General features: G+C 43.7%; 1 protein-coding gene and 1 long non-coding RNA gene across 3 annotated transcripts in view; one reads left to right on the plus strand and one right to left on the minus strand.

Moving 5' to 3' along the window:
- Positions 1-6,470, minus strand: part of PIP5K1B (phosphatidylinositol-4-phosphate 5-kinase type 1 beta) — a 319,864-nt gene extending 313,394 nt beyond the window's left edge. The window contains exon 1 of the mRNA XM_037061705.1: positions 6,398-6,470. The gene's annotated coding sequence lies outside the window, so the exon portion shown is untranslated. The remainder of the gene's footprint in view (positions 1-6,397) is intronic.
- A 523-nt stretch (positions 6,471-6,993) lies between these two features.
- Positions 6,994-9,477, plus strand: LOC118997837 (uncharacterized). 2 transcript variants are annotated; one of them, XR_005068732.1, is made up of 4 exons: positions 7,280-7,369; positions 7,728-7,811; positions 8,241-8,326; positions 9,187-9,477. It is a non-coding gene; the product is annotated as an uncharacterized LOC118997837 (long non-coding RNA). The 2 variants fall into 2 exon arrangements; XR_005068733.1 differs by lacking the exon at positions 7,728-7,811 and having other exon boundaries at positions 6,994-7,369.
- Positions 9,478-17,218: the final 7,741 nt, after the last annotated feature.

The raw sequence follows: 17,218 nt of genomic DNA on the forward strand, positions 1-17,218 counted from the left end.
CTCAACCCCAGAATTTCTGATTCAGTTGGTCTGGTTTATGATAACGTGTGTGTCCGACACGTGCTGCTGCTGGTGGCGGTCCAGACGTCACCCCTGAGAACTTCTCTGGTGTTGGGCTACTGATGCATCTAACGGTTAAAGAAAAGTGAGCTGAGGGTGGGAAGTGTTTACCTAAAGTGTCATAGGATTTGCCCTGTATATTAGCACCAAGGTGTCTCAGTTAAGAATTATGTATGCCTATGATTTAGGTACTTTTAGGGCCCATTTTAACAGTTTTGGAATGCTCTGTTTTATGCTTGCTAGTTTCTGCGTATGCATACTCTACTAGTTACTTTCGAGTAAATGAAAAGAAGTAACCCTTTAGGGACACTGCTTCATCCTTGTGCCAAAATTTATTCACCTAAACACGCACTGTACCTCCTCCTGGGGGACTTGGTTGTCATTGTCATAGAACTGCTCTCATTAGCAGTTCCTAATTTAAAAACTGTCTTCACAGCTAAACCTGTTCAGTGTGAGTTACTTTATCAGTGGCCCGGTTCATCTTGACAGGGTGGATGGGACTTACTCACTCATTTAAATATTTATTGGGCACCTACTACGTGTAAAAAAAAAAGCATTCAAGAACCATGCCTTCAAAAAGTTTATAATCTTGGGTTGAGTGTAAGTTTGGGCAAAGGTAGCAGAAAAATCAAGCAAAATACATAAATGTGTAAGTGTCCATTGTGATGAGTGAAAGAAACATAGGAAGAGGGTCCCCTTTAGGTGAGATGATCAAAGAAGGCCTCAAGGGCAGATGACATTTAAAATGATTAACTTAGGGAAGCTTAAGTCCATTCTTATCTGTGCACCCTGGGCCAAACTCACTATGAAACCACTCTGGGTGCTTTAAAACTATGTTTAATTAGTGCTTATAAATATTGAATAATAAACAGAGCAACACATTTCATACTTACATTGTTACTTCTATTAAGGAAAAGAAATTAAAAGTCATTCCTGGGCGTGCTGGTTAAAAAAAAGGTTGGCAGTCTGATGAATAAATACCATTTACGATGAAAAATGAAGGACACTATAAACTATTGAAACTAGCCTGCTTGACATTTCTAAATGGTCTAGAAAATAACAGAATCATTAGAATAATTATGAAATGTCCCAAGGTGATGAGTGATTTTCTTTTGGATGCATAAAGTGTTCAATACATTTTTATTAAATCCCCACCACTTGCCAGGCATAGTGCTAAGTTCCAAGAATGCAAAGATAAATAAAACACGATGCCTAACCTTTTCCATGGACAAATATTAGCTGAACACCAAGGATGTGCTTACCACTCCCCGGGGAGTGGCTGCTTCTTTGGACTGCTGCTCTTTCGTTTCCTGACTTTGTCAACAAATGTTATGACCCAATGATCCACCAACACGATAGTGGGCATTTTTTGGTTGTTGTTTTTAAAGAAAGAAAGGAAAAAAGTGCATATTGAATGTTGAAACCACACTACAAACATATTGAATCTACTGAATTTCTTGTGCTTGTGAAGCAAAGACACACATTTTTGTTATGGCTAGCTATAATTGTATCTTCTTCGCAAACCCCTTGCTCAACACTACTGAGTGGCAAAGATTTAAAGATCACCTTTTTCTTACAAAACGGATGAACTTTCTACAATCCTGTCTTGAGTCCTGGAATGTTAGTTTCAAGTCAAGTTAATTACCCTCCCTGGGCCCCCAGTGCCTGAATTCCAACCCTTGCCTGAACCTCAACTGAAAGTCACACATGCCTGTGTTTAGTGGGCGCCGTACTGCACATCCGATGCTTTATGTTTCGTTACAATTTCACAACTGACTTTGTAACACCCCTAGAGAAAACAAGGCCCAAGATCTCACCGCTCACCTATTCTGTAAACTCTCCCAAACAAACTGCACACCCACTGTCTAGTCAGCCCCATAAACAACACAGAAGACTGTCTCCAGGAAGGCACTTCATAGAGTTGTCCATTCAACTGTGGGCCTGCCTTAACTTAAAATGATCATCCCAAGACACTGCCAGCTAACTAAACATGTCACTGTCTCCATTGTCATCTATGTTTCAAATCTCCCCAAGGATAATCAAGTTTGGGTGGGATTCTTGTGTTTTCTTGTATCATCGTCCTTTTTCTGTGACGCTGATGAAGTCAGACAGAAGAGAACACAATTGAGAATGGCAATCACGAAATCCAGCCTGTTTTTCCCAGCCTAATCTTTTATACTGGAAGGAACACGACTGAATGAAATACTTCAACAGCAGGTAATTGCTTACCATACAGTACACTGCAAAAATTTCACCAATAGGTTAAGTTTAAAGTTTATTTTTTAAAAGAAAAATACTAAGCAAAAGGCTAGGTTTCTCTCCTCCCTTATTTGCCTTCCTTTTAGAAATTCCAGATAAGTCTACAAATGAACAGCTGAGCTACATAATGTACAATTCTAACTGGGCAGCTTCTACAAAAATAAAAGGCCTCCTTCCAACTCCAGTTAATGTACTTGATAAAAGAGAACATGTTTCTGCAGCAAACACATTTAGAACTTGGTGTTTTACAGAGTAACTAACGAAGGCTCTAGCCAGAGGGGGGAAAAAAACTATTTTCCAGGATATTAAGTGTTCTGACTCACCATTTAACAGAAGTACAAGCAAAATGAAAATGAAAAGGAAATGTATACATATTTAGGACTTTATTGGCTATACGACAGGGCCACCTTTGGCTTCTGGCTTTATTTACCAGGAAGATAAGCTTGGAAAACCAGCAGACATTTGTATTCCTATTCAAATAGTCTTCTGTCTCTAAGCACTGGTTGGAGCAAAGTATTAATTCTGAGTCTGCTGGTATATATAGCCCAGAGAAACACTGGGAATGGATAAAAACAGACACATTTTTTTCTTCTTAAAAGTAAAAAATGCACCTTCACCATAAAACCCGTGGCACAACCTTGAGTGTGAACCTTCTTAAGAATTCCACATTAGCTCTGATACTCCTGCTAAACATCTGCGTGACTTTGGGCAAGCCGTTTCACCTCTCTAAGCTCCGCTGTCTTACCCATAAAAGGTGCAGGTGTCTGAACCAGTTAGTTAATATTTGAAGTCTCTTATCAGAAAGAAATACACCTCCATCCCCAATGGCTGGGTCTGTTAATAATATTTAAGACCCATTCTAACTCTTTGCCATCATTCTGCTAAAGTACAGAAACACTACTCAGTCCACAGAAACAAGAGGTGTAAAGAGAAGAGGATTCTTAAAGGGAACAGAAACTAGGTTGGTTTTGTTAATTAGGTTCCCCCTCTGAAACCACGAGCTGGTATTAGAGTGTGCTGAAATTTACTCAAATACATATATAAAAAAGAGTGGTTCATTTCTCCCTCTCAAAACATACTCTTTCACGAAATGGCACAAGTCAATTTCTAGTAATATATCTTTCCATGGGTAAAACTTTGCTAACAACGAAGTGGGGGGAGACAAGCGAAAGAGTGTAACATAGATGACATGAGTCTATTGTCCACATGGAATAAGAGCAACTCGTCTTTATATGATGTATTCAGGAGGGAGAGCAACAATGGGCACCTCTGCCTGCCAGCTTCAGGAGGTACCCCTCTTGTAGGTAAATGATCCTATGGGTCAGCAGATGTTGGAAATTTACATGATGAGATGCTTGTGATCTCCTTAGGAGTTATTTGATTCACCTCCTTCATTCAACAGCTATTTATTGAGTACTTATGGCATATAAACCCCCAAACTGGAAAATAAATAAAGGTACTGAGTTGACTGTCCAAAATTTTCAAGTAAATCCTGACATGTATTTTAAAGTAGGTCAGCCCCTCAGAATATTTTCAAGTCAAATGGTAATACCAAACAACATAGATGCTGAGCTGAAGTTCACTTGGAATTTCCTTTCCCTTCATTACCATGTTTTGCAGTAATATAATGTGCATTTTTTTACCCAAATTGTTGAGGGAAAAATAAGGATGTGCACGATACATGGCAGTGATGATTACATAACACGGGCATAATAATCCTGTGTGTAATGCTAAGGGGATGCGCATCACGCAGGACAAAACACGGGTAAGTGGTCTGTGGTGAATGAGAGGGAGGAGTAAATCACACATGAAATCGATAACTAGTTAAATCCCTACTAACACAAGGTTAAAAGGCTTTTTTCCCCTGTAGAGAAAATTATAACACTGGATTACAAATACACTGATGTACATTGCAGAATACTAAAACTAGAAGGAGAAGGATAATTCAATACAAATCTCTTGTTTTATATGTGAGAGTCTTAAGGTTCATAGGTGATATGATTTGGCTCAGGTCATACAGACGAAGATAGTGCCAGAACTTGAACCCAGGTCACCAGCAGGCATACTTAACAGTCCCTAGTGCAGTACAGCATCTGTGATGTGTCCTAATTGCTATCGGAAGTAGAACAATGGCATAATCTACAAAGCAATGGGGTAGGCATCAGAAGTTCTGAGTTCTAGCCTTATAAACTCCATTGGATTAGACATGCAACACCATGGACAACTCCCATCACCTGTCTAAACCTCAGTATCTTCATCTGTCAAGTGTGAACAGTAAGTAATTCACAGTAAGACTGTGCAGAAAAAATAAATGCAGAAGCTCTGGGCATTGCAACAATGTTATACAAGTACAAAACCAGTACTGGGTGGTGACAGTGGTGGTGGTATGGGTATTTCAAAGAACCTTACTGTGACTCCAATTCCAGCCACTTGTTACCATGCTAAGACCCTGGACCTGGGAGCCTCACGTTCCTCCTGTGAATATCAGGTTCATAATCTTTGCCCTGCATCTCTCTTGGACGTGGTCAGAATCAAGTGAGAACACTAACAAGCATTTACAAATAGTAAGGCACTGATGCAAATTTAAAGTGTTATTATTAAATCCCTCGAGTCTTAATTTACACAAAAAGGGAATGTGGTTTAATCTTCCAGCTCTTAATAGTTTCCTTCTTAAGACATCAATATGCATCAGTCTCAGACTTACCAGCTTTCTCATCGGTCCTCATAAGTCTCCACTCATATTACTGCATAGAGAGGCACCATTTCCCTCAGCTCCAGATCCTGTGTGATGCTTATTCAACTTCCCAGTGGCATGAAGTTGACTGAGAAAGGTTTTGTTTTCCAGGGCTGCCTTTCAGTTGGAAATACTCTGACAAAAGCTCCTGTGAACACTATTCTACTTCCCATCAGAGCGGTAAAGAAACAAACCCTTCTGCTTTTCTCCACTGGGCTGCAGCACACCAGCCTTTCCACAGAACAAGGGAGAAGCCTGGGTGGATGGTCTTCACCAAAGGGGCAACAGCGGTCCCCCAAACCTCCACTCAGGAATACTAATGAGGGGACCGCTTCTCCTTTGCAGAGGACTTAGTAGCACATTACGAGGCCCAGCCGGTCCCTCGGGAGTCATTCATCTGGTAGCTAGGGTCTCCAGCAGGCTGAGAATTTCACACAGAAAAGTGTTGGGGCGAGGGCGGTATTTTTGGTCTGCAACAATCTGCCTTTAAAAAGCATCAGAGTAACTAGCATTTCCTCCTTGAGAGCCCTGATTGCGGTACACAAGACGAAAGAATTCATCAGCCTACCCAAACAACTTCTTTGGAACGCGTTTTCTACCCAACCACGCTGTGCATGCGAGATAAATAAACGAGGGAGGTGGGGGATAAGAAAGGACAACAGGCTCATTTGCATAGATGAGCGATTAGCAGACTTTTGTTGTCTTCTGTTTTGGCAACTCCTGGCTCTGGCCTGACAAATCAAACCCTGTCAGTCTCTCTCTCAGTTCCTCCCCTTGCCCCATCTCTCCCACCCTCCTGCCCCAGCTGTTGAAGTATCTAGTTGACCGGGCTAGGGGAGAAGATAAGGAAATGCCTAAGTCTGTTGTAGCATTTAGGCTGGAACCATACCGCACCTGTTCAATCTGGCTCCAGTGCCAGAAATGACCAGAACACCGACTTGAAAGCCCCTCTTGAGATCCCAGGGGCGCCCAACAAGTTCGCCGCTGATTAATACTGGGGGAGGGTGGTGAGAAATGTCTCCCGATACTGCCAAATTCAGCGCGTTCCCCCGAAAGAAGGACGGGGTTCCTGAATAAGTGAATCCAGAATGATCCCCGAGTGTCACTGAGGCCCCGGGATCGGAGTGGCGAACTGGTGAGTGAGGAGGGGAGCGCGCAGCTGTGGCCCCCGCGGAATGAATGTCCCGCTTCGGTAGCACCCCCTTTAGCCTACCCCCAGCACAACGCAGACACAGAGGGAGCGTGAAGAGACCTCCAGGATTCGTCCAGAGCCACAGAGTCCCTACGCCCAAGCCCAGAAGGAGGGTCCAGGGAGGAGGGGCCGGGGACGCGCAGGAAACTTACCTCACTCGGGCAGCATTCGAGCGCCTCCGTTGTCGAGACCAGTTGCGCCACAGTCTGCAAGTTATCGGGGTGCTGTTGATTCCCCAACGCGAAGGGACAGCAGGGCGTGCCTGGCGCTGGAGGGTCCGCTGGCTGGGGGCGGGGCCGGAGCTGAGAGCCGGCAGGTGCTGGGGCCCGAGCCCTGGGGCCAAACTGCGCCGGACGCGCCTCGCCGGGGGCGCGCGGCTGCTAGTGTGCAATGCGCGCGCGCCGCGGCGAGAGTGTGTGTCCCCTCTTTCCCCTTCCTTCCCCGCTAGTCCTTCGGTCACACTGAGCAGCAAACGGTCACCAAACCACCAGCCTCTAGAAACAGCTCCACAGCCCTCGCAGCCTTGCGGCCGCGATATCGCAGACCCGGAGCCGAGGAGCAGCGGCGCCCCCCGGTTGGGGCGCGGGTCCCGCCGCACTACGCGCCGGAGTCGGAGAGAGGTGCAGAGAGAGCAGACTGCTCAGTGACTGCCGCGGCTCCGGGAGGCTGCAGGCCCCGCCCGCCGGCCGCCCTAGCTCTTCCCCTTTTCTCTCCACCCCCTTGCTCTATCCCGCACGCCCGGCAGGGAAGCCAGACGGGTTTACAGCAGCGGCGGCGGCGGGATCCTCCGCGGAAGTCGGACTGGGCTCCAGAGTGGATGCACATGGACTCGGGTCTCTGACCCGCGGTGGGATGATGCCCAGGACGGAGAGCAGGGGTGGGGCGGGCCGATTCCTGCACGACTCCAGAACTAGACATGAGCTTCCCGGCAGTTCTCAAAATCCTGCGTCCTGGCTAAACAGGACTGTGTTTGGGATAGGGCTCCCCCCTGTCCTCAGGGAGTTGAACTCTGCACTGAGTCGCCTGGTCTCTTACCCCCTGGACTCCGCTTCCTGCAGTTCCCTCACTGAAGCACTGGTGCCCTCTCCACCAGGAAGGGACAGGTGTGTCCCCTTCTAAAGACAGTAAGTGTTCCCAGGAAATAAGACCTACCCAACAGGTAGGGAAGAATTGGCGAGCGGGTCCTAGTAGAGAGAAGGCGGGAGGGACGTAAAGCGCAAAGGCTGTGATGGGTGGTGGGGACCAAATTCCGAGGAGAGCGCTGAGTGGGCGTGGGGCACTTGTGTTCCCGTCTGCGTTACAGAACGGGCAGGACTGTCTTGGGGCGGGGCGGGGGTGCTGTCACGGAAATAGCTAAATTTACCAAATAGGAACTGAAAGGTAGCGGATCTCTCCCAGATTAATCAAAGCAAGTAGTATTTCTCAGCCTCATCACTTCTTTCCATTTTACCCTTGTTTAAAATATAAAATAAAAATAAAAAGCAACACTGACGGAAAACGTGGGATACGTTCAGTACGCAGAAAACCAACAATTCATTGTCTTTATCCTCAAATATCGCTGGCCAGGTGAGCCAATATAACTTTCGGTAAACTATTCTTTTCAGTTCTGAAATCTTTTTGTACCTCCCACCCCGCCTTTGGGGAAGTTGGTTATGGTGTAATACCAGCTCAGAATGGAGTGCAATAACTCCTTGGCAACACAAACACCTTTATTCTTAGACTTTTCGCAGGCTACTTCTCCCAGATGTATCTGAAGTTTTAGGGCGTCACTTATTTAGGACCCAGTTATGTGTGTCTGGTTTTATACTGGCACCTAAGTCTTCAAAGCTAGAGCAGGGACACATGTCTAGTCCAGGTTGCTCATTTTACAGAAGAGAAAAGGAACAGCCAAAGATACTAAATGACTCAAGGGCCAGGACACAGGTTCCTTGACTCCCAATTCCTGCACAAGAAATGACAAACACTGGATTAACAAAATTCAGTTGGGGTCCACAGAGGGGCAGTGGAGGAAAGAGGAGCAGATCCAAGAACCTTGATGGGCCTGGTGTGAGTCACTGTGTAGGGGGCAGCAGCACACTGCTGTAAGTAGCAGGCAGGCTGGTTTGTGGGAATGTTAATCCCAGTCTCCTCTTCTCTGCTTTTCAAGTGTCTGCTCTGAAATCCCAGGAGAGGAAAATGAATCTGCTCCCCAGAGAGGTAGTGATAAGTCAAAATGCAAGTCAGTTCTTAATATTCCCTGGGAATCCACCAGTGGATCACAGGTGGTCACACACATTACGTACAAATGCACATACATGTACATACACAGCCCCCGTTTCCTACTAAGAGCCAGAGTGATTCCTTTCTATAAAGCACAGATGCCAACAGCCTTCAGTTTCCAGAAAGAAGTCACAAAGCAGACTGACTGAGCACTGGCTATTTGGAGAGTTAACGCTATTAAACGGGATTCTAAACCACTCAACCAAAAGCCTTAAGATCATCATTACTGTGGATTAATTAATGGAACAAGGGACCACATAGTGCAAAACCTGATATTTCTTCCAGATTCTCTCCAAATTTATCAACAAGAATTTGGGAAAGTCACTGTCTATTGGAAGGAAACCAAGATCAATAGCTCTAGCAATAATGACTTGGCCAGGAAATCTGGAAACATTTAAAGATCAAAAATGGCTCATCAAATTGTTTTACTTTATTTCAAGTATAATTTCTCCAATTTTCCAGACCTTAGTCCAAAGTCTTAATTATGCTGTTTAATACTCCCCTATAAGGAATACACAATAGATTCCTCGTAGTAGATTTGATAGCATTAACGACCCCAAGTAAGGATCTCCCTCGGACTCCGTGGTCCCTTCCTCCCTGTGCTCTGCTGTGAACATAAAACTGCTCTAAAAATGAAAGTTCATTTTTTAAAAAGTTTCTGCATTTCTGCTTCTGTTCTTAGAATCTTGCCATCACTCTGAGAACAGGCGCACTGGAGGACGAAAGACCCTATGGAGTAGAGCTGAGTCATGGCGACCGAGGCCGCCTTGCCCAGGCAGCCCTCCGTCACTGCAGGGGCCCAACGAGCCCACATGAGATCAGCCAGGCTTGGTTCAGACCAGCAGAACCACCCCTTCAACTGGTAGATTCATTAGAAACAACACTGGGTCAGTCAAAAAGTCTGTGTGGCTTTTTTCTGTAACATAAAAGACACATTTTTCATTCTCACCAATAGCTTTATTGATTTGGATATTTTGAAAGATTTTATTTATTTATTTTCAGAAAGAAGGGAAGTGAGGGAGAAAGAGAGGGAGAGAAACATCACGTTTTTTTTTAATCTCTCGTACACCCCCAAATGGGGACCCAGCCCACAACTGAGACATGTGCCCCAACTGGGAACCCAACTGGCAGCCCCCTGGGTCACAGACCAGCACTCAGTCCACTGAGCCACACTAGCCAGGGCTGATTTGGATATTCTGAGTATGTTGGCTATCTCCCCTATGGTATAATGGTGCTTGTTCTCAATTAATGTCCTAATTTCATCACTATCAACTTCAGCTGGTCTACCCAGCCACGGAACATCAGTGAGAAATTTCCAGCACAGAACTTCGAAAACCACTTTTGACACATTTGATCAGTCACAGCACCTTTTCCAGACACTGCACAAATCTTTTTTGTGTGTGTGTTTTATTTGCATGTTTACCTTTCTTGAAATAATAAAGCATAGTATGCTGAAAATGTTGCATATTTTCTTCCATCTCCAATATTAAAATAGCTTCACAAAAGTTCACTAATTTTGATAAGTTTTTTTAAAAATGCATGCTGATAATACAACTGTCACAATACAATCTAACAAAATTGTTTTGAATGAAGTTAAAGATACCAAAGGTACTAGAGCCATCTTAGGAAAAAAATCCCAAAGGAACTTTTTGACCAACCCAATACATTGTTACTATTTTAAGTCACCGTGCCAATGATCTATTGCTGTGTAACAAACTAGATCCAAAACGAGTAGCCCAAACCGCCACCATTTACTATTTGTCATGATTCTGGGAGTCAGCTGGAGTCAGCTGGGCATTAGCTAGGCTCACTCACTTGGCATCTGAGCTGGAAGGTCTGAGAAGTCTTCGCTCACACATCAGGCACCTCAGTCGGCCTCCACATGACCTCTGTCTCTCCAGGTCACTAGCTCTGGCTTCCTCACAGCGTTTGGTCCTTTCAGCAGGACTGGCAGGCCTTTCTTTCACCAGGTGGCTGGCTTCAAGGGAAGAGCTGAACACTGCCAGCCTTCTTAAGACTGAGCTTGGAAGTTCTAGAACATCCACTTCATTCTATTGGACAAAGCAGTTACAAGGCAAACCAGATTTAAGAGGAGAGGAAATAGACTCAAACTTCTGGTTTGAGGGGAAGCATGTACCTATAAGAATAAAAGGGCTTTACTGCAGGCATTTTGGGGAGACTATCTCACCTGTGAAGCTTTGGGGTGGTTGTCACACCCCATGAACTACATTTTTCTAAGCTACAGGACTCGGGGCTAGTTACAGATCCTCTGTGGACCTTTCTACGAAATGAGGGAGGTTGAGTTTCTCTAGGTTGCTAATGCCTAATTAACTCTTTCTTTAGTTTGCTCTCAAGAGCAAACTGAAGTCCCGTAAATATCCAGAAAGGAGTTGACCGAGGGACCTTGTGGAGCATTGGTCAGCTATGTGTACTTCTATCAGGTCATCTGCATCTATCCTTCAACTAGAAAACCCCCCTCAGGTATCCACATAAAAGGCCTGCCCCGGAGGTGGGGGAAGCAGCCGCAGCCAGGCCACCCGGGTTCACCAAGGCTCTTGGTGCACCAGGGCCTTCAGGCACCGGCGTGCGCCCTCCTGTGCCACCATGCTGCCACCGTGCCAAGAGGAAGGTCAGCTCTGCCGAGGACGTGGCAAAGGAGGAACCCAAGAGGATATTGGCAAAGTTGTCAACTAAACCTGCTCCTGCAGTATAGAAATGAAGCAAAAAAAAAAAGGGCAGCAGGAAAGATAAATCTGCAGAAAAAAGTGCAAATGAAAGGGAGAAGGGGAACAAATGAAGAACAGACCAAAGCGGCTAGCCAGGAACCTAAAGAAGTCCTATACCTGCAGGGAACAGAGAAACTGAAAATGAAGAAAGCCACGCCCCAGATGAAGCAGGAGGAAAATAAACCGAGTCCGGTTAATGCCATGTACCATGTCTTACCAGTGGTTCCTGTCTCCCTTCTTGTACAATCCAGAGGAATCTCTTTATCAACTGTTTTGTAAACACCAAGTATTTCAGTGGCTCTAGAAACATTTTTAAGAAGGTGGGAATTCCACCTCATCCATTTTTTTAATGCACCATAACTTGTTTTTATTACCATTGGTTTTTAGAATATGTTGTTTGTTTTGTTGTTTCCTTTTGTTTTGTTGATTTTTTTTTTGAGAGAGAGAAACATAGATTTGTCTTTCCACTTAGTTATGCATTCATTGTGTACATGCCCTGATGGGGAATCCACCCCCCAGCCTCTGGCATATTGGTAGGACACTCCAACCAACTGAGCCACCCAACCAGGATTCATCCCCCTTGAGTGTGTGTGCATGGGTTTTCAGGAGGTGAAATCATGTGCTGGTTGTTTATTGTTCGGTGCAACCAGAAAATAGTGGGACATTGAATATGGGAGGCTTGGTGTCAGTTTAACATTCCACAGATGGGGTTAGTTTTTATGACCCGTAATACAAAGTACACCGAGTGGCACTTTGGAATCAGCTGTGCACTTCGTGTCTTAAATATTTTAAATTCCTTCTCTACCCATGTTTTTGGCAGAATTGTTTCCTGAAGAAAACTGCTCCTTGACCTGGGGGCTCTCTGTTAGAATTCTGTGTGCCCTGTAACGTCTTTAGCGTGGTGGTCCAGTTTTCGTAGTAACTTTGTTAATGTGCTATAAAAGATTGAACATTCAATTACTTGGTATATATGATATTAAAGTGTGAATTAGTGGGACTTTGATGTAACAGCGTATCAGCATTTGAAGGTACTGGTACTTAATACTCTATTAAGGAAAATTAGGCTTCAAATTAAGCTAGAAAGTCACTGGAATAATTGTTTAGAAAGGAATCATGACTATGACTTTATGTTTTTAGTATGTATGATAAGAACTATGTACACTTTGAGTAGAATGGGAGAGCATTATGCTAAGTGAAATAAGCCAGGCAGTGAAAGACAAATACTGTATGATCTCACCTATAAGAAGCATCTAATGAACAAAATAAAGTAACAAACAAAATAGAACCACAAGCCTGGAAACATGGAACAGACCAGCAGTGACCAGGGGGGATGGGGGAGGGATATAATGGCGGAAAAAATGGGAGGGGACTAGTTAAAGAACACCTCAGAGTGACCCACGGACGTTCGCAATAGGGTGGTGATTGACTGTGGGAGTGGAGGGTGGGTGGGACGGGCGGAGGGGGGCAAACGGAGAAAATTGGGATAAGTGGAATAGAATAACGATAAAAATGATTAAAAATAATAAAACTTCAAAATTCTGTACAAATTGCAACACCTGTGTACTGATCTTCAAAACAACCAATAAAATCTCAGTTATGAAAGAAAAAAAAGGAAAGCGTGCATTTCCTCCATGGTCACCAAAGGGTCAAGGAGACCACATCCTGAATGGTCATCTGTCACCACATTGTCTTCACTAAAAACTTGATTTGTAAGCGGACAAGAATATTTACAGCTTAGCTGACTCCCCCGTATAATTGGACATGCTCATTTCAGAGGACTCTGTGCTCTCTGAATTCAAGTTTACTTTTGAGGTTAGCAAGGGCTTGAAAACGCATCCTAATTCTTATCCTTCCCCTCTTTCTCCCCATACCATCTTCCTTTCCTCTAATTTTGCTTTCTTTTTCTGCTGCATCTTTTTCTTTCTTAATCCTATTTATTTCTTTGTTGCTCCTTCCTCTCAGGACTGGAAAGAGCCTTGGACCAGAAGTCCTAGGGTCTGTTTTCCCACCCACCTTCCTGCAACAGTGAAGTCTGCGTTCTCTCTCAGCTTCAGATTCAGATTCTTGTCTTTATCACGAGGTGGTGAGATGAAATGTCCTGAAAGGTCAGAAACCTGAGTCTATGATTCTTAACCCCCCTTTTCAACCCATACAGTAAAGAAGCTTGGAGGAAGTTGAATACTAAGGACTCAGAAGAAGAGATATACATGTATCTGAACCTTTCTCAAACAATTCCCAATCAGTACTTTTTTGCCAAGTTTTTCATTATTCAATTAGAAAACATGCAACTCTACCAGCTACAAGCCCCACTTAACTCATTTTTCTTTGCCCAGAGGTTGGTGTCATTCTAGTTTTCCCCAAGACCAGCTGATAGTTACACTCTTCAGCCAGAAACAATACAAAAACTGGATGCCCAATGTCAGCAGGTATTCAGGTCTGGCCCTAAAAAAGTTCCCCCAAAATACTTGGCAACTCATCTAAGAAATATGAAAAAGAACTTTAAAAAAAGATTTTCTGAACAAATTCACCAAAATGCAAAATTATATGCATTGAGATTATAATTACATGAAAAAAAATATGCACACAAACAACTCCTGAACGAAAATGATTAAAAATTAAAGTTCTTATGGGCCCTGGCTGGTGTAGCTCAGTGGATTGAGTACAGGCCTGTGAACCACACAATCGTGGTTCGATTCCCAGTTAGGGCACATGCCTGGGTTGCAGGCCAGTTCCTAGCAGGGGACTCATGAGAGGCAACCATATACTGATGTTTCTCTCTTTCTCTCCTTCCTTTCCTCTCTAAAAGATAAATGAATAAAATCTTTAAAAAAATTAAAGTTCTTATGGTAGGGCAGGGAAATTCTAAGATTTAAGAAAGTTTTGATGTTATGTTGCTTTTGCTTCTAAAAATGCATATGCCATTAAAACTTCTGGTTTAATTTTCACTTGCCTGTACAAGCTGTTTTCTGTTAAATTCAGTTACTCCTTTCCTCTTCAACATTTTTTCTTGTTAGAAACAGACTCGTGCACAATTTTTCTTGATGAATTTTCACTTTTCCCAGGAGTTATAAAAAAATACAAACTTAACAGTGTTTCATTTGAAGAATAAACAAGAAGCGAGAAAAAAATCAGAATGGAGCAGAGAAAGAAGGAAAAAAGTAGAGAACGATTAGTATAGCACAGACAACCAAGCTTTATTTCAAAATGCATCCTACAGACATTAAAATTTATATACACTTTTTTAGCCCTGGCTGGTGTGGCTCAGTGGATTGAGTGCCAGCCTGTGAACTGGTTTGATTCCCTGTCAGGGCACATGTCTGGGTTGCAGGCCAGGTCCCCAGTGGGGGGTGCTCAAGAGGCAACCACACATTGATGTTTCTCTCCTTCTCTTTCTCCTTCCTTTCCCCTATCTAAAAATAAATAAATAAATATATTTTAAAAATTAAAATTTATATACACTTTTTAAAATATCAAGTCTGAACTGGAGCATTAAATAAACTGAAAGGGTCTTCATATGAGAGGAAGAACCACCCCCCCCCTGTTTGGAGAGGCGAGTTTAGAAGCTTGAAGGCAGAAATGAGTCAGCAATATTCCTCAAATCAAAACCTGCGAAAGCTATTGCAATTATTATATGCTGGGGAGCAGTGTGTTGAAACAACTTACCTAAAGTCACAGAAACCATCTGTCGACCCACGAATGAGACCCAGGGCTGCCATCTTATCCCCAGAGCAGGGGGTGGTCGGCAGAACGTGCCCCGATTTCGTCATGATTCAGTGTAGGTTCTCCATGCTACAACCTTTGTTCTAATGTGTGAAATACTGGTTGTTTTCTACCTCCTTGAAACAGTAAAGGAATTTCTTATCAATAGTGAATACATCTGACACCAGACAGATCACAATAAAGTGGAAACAGGTCTAGAAAGAACACCAAGAAATAAAGGGATCTATAGGGAAGGCTGAAGAGGCAGGAAAGGTAATGAATTCAACGAAGACACGCAAGCTTCCCGAAGAGAGGCAATAGCTGTCCACCCACGACATCTGTGTAACTGCTGCCTTCCTGCCACCATTTCAGGAAGGACTCGGGTGCTGACCTTGAGCAAGATTAGCTCTGCTCTGTGTGAGGAACAGCCTCCAGAGCCGAGACTTGGAGTTCCTCCCTTCCCTCAGAAGGGAGATGGCGACGTGGTGTTAATGACACAAGGCTCGCAGAAGAGAACTGAATGCCGAGTTTCAGCAACTGGTGAAGCCCCCTTTAGGATTTCTCAAGTCCTCTATGTCACCTCACCATGTGAATGCACGTCAAAGACAGCATTGATTTGTGCTTTTACTTCTCAAAACATTTAGGGACTTTCCTGGACATGGAACCATTCAGGGAGAACCTTCCTAGCCAGCCTCTCTTCTTGGAGATATTTACATTTCAGTGCTTCCCTAGCAAACTTGAGCTCTTATTCTGACATGTCTTTAAAGACATTGTCCACAAGCTGTCACAGCAACCTAGAATATTTTGCTGGGATAGTGGATAGAAAAAGGATATATGTTATGCAAACTCATGTAACATACTAACTTCAATTCTCAGTGGATGAGTATAATAAAGATTCATTTCTTGTTCATGTCTCTGTTCAACAAGGTTTGGTGACAACATTGACTTCATGCAGCCATTCAGCCTGACTCCTTCCATCTGTAGCACCATTATTTTTAACATGTGGCCTCCCAAATCCCTGCTAAACTGGAAGAAGGCAAAAAAATTGAGATGCCTGCTGTGGGAGTGGTAAATATCACAGCCACCCACATTCCACTGGCCAGAACTCAGTCCGTGGCCCTACCTAATGACAATGAAATGTATGTATAACAGCTGTGCTGGGGAAGAAGAGAAGAGCATAGGTGTTGGTGAGCACTACATTCTCTGCCTGATGCCTTGCCTTAAAGATATCTCATCCATCTTAAGTTCATTCTGAACAGCTATGACTGGAGACTTGGGAGGCAGAGTCTTCCATGGTCAAGTTTATTCTCTTAGGCTTGTATCGTTGTGTTTTCTCCATATTTTAAGCCCATTGCATGTGTGTGGTTCTAGATGATATTGCTGTCTTGGAAGTGTTTGCAGACACATGTGAAAACAAAGAGTCAACAGCTTCTATTGTTACTGAAAATGGAACACTTGAAGCAAGTATAAAAAGTGTCTTCCAGAGCTTTCGCCATCAGAAGAGTGCAATTGCGTCCATTATATGGGAGAAGATAGAATCTGTGCAATCAGCTTTTGCTGCAACTGGAAACTGGAGCCCGTGGGAGGAAAGAAAAGAAACACAAGTCCTAGCTCTGCCTGCAGTCATCCTGTCCTGATGGCGCAGGTGATTTCAGGAGAAAGAGGTATATTGAGGGGAAGAGAAGGAAGGGAGGATGGGGCAAGCAAGAGGGATGTAGTGCTTTTTAGTGTGAATACCCTTTAAGAGTAAATATGGAAGTTGGGGGGTGGGTACCATGGGGCTTTACGAATACTTTAAACCAAAAGGCAAAGCCACATCATGAAGATGTAAATTAGAAAGATTAGAGAGCTGCCCAGCTTCTTCATACTGCGTAAGACTCCTCTCTGCCTTTTCCTGCGTGAAGTGGGAAGAAAGTATCAGACTGCAGCAATGGACCAGGTTACGTTCTCTCCAAGTTCCACTGTCTCCTTGGTTTGTGTTTTCTATTGGCTGGGAACATTGTGTATATGTGTGCGTGTAACTTAATACCTTTCCCTTACATTTAAAGTAGTGAATGTAAGAAAGGAGTCCTCTGTTGTGACCATTCTGCACACTGAGAATTATAGACTTTGAAAAGAAATGGCTAAAGAGTTTTGTTTAATATACAGGGGCTTGTTTATGATATCATGATAAGAATAAAAGCCATAATTTGAACTTGGTCATATAGTACAATCTCAGAAAAGTACAGAAAGTGTAGAAAATGTCCTGGAGGGAAATCTGCCAAAATGTTAGCTCTTGTTGCCTTCAGG

Source organism: Sturnira hondurensis, unplaced genomic scaffold (assembly GCF_014824575.4).
Source record: "Sturnira hondurensis isolate 20B ecotype Veracruz unplaced genomic scaffold, ASM1482457v3 Scaffold0013515, whole genome shotgun sequence".
NCBI lineage: Eukaryota > Metazoa > Chordata > Mammalia > Chiroptera > Phyllostomidae > Sturnira > Sturnira hondurensis.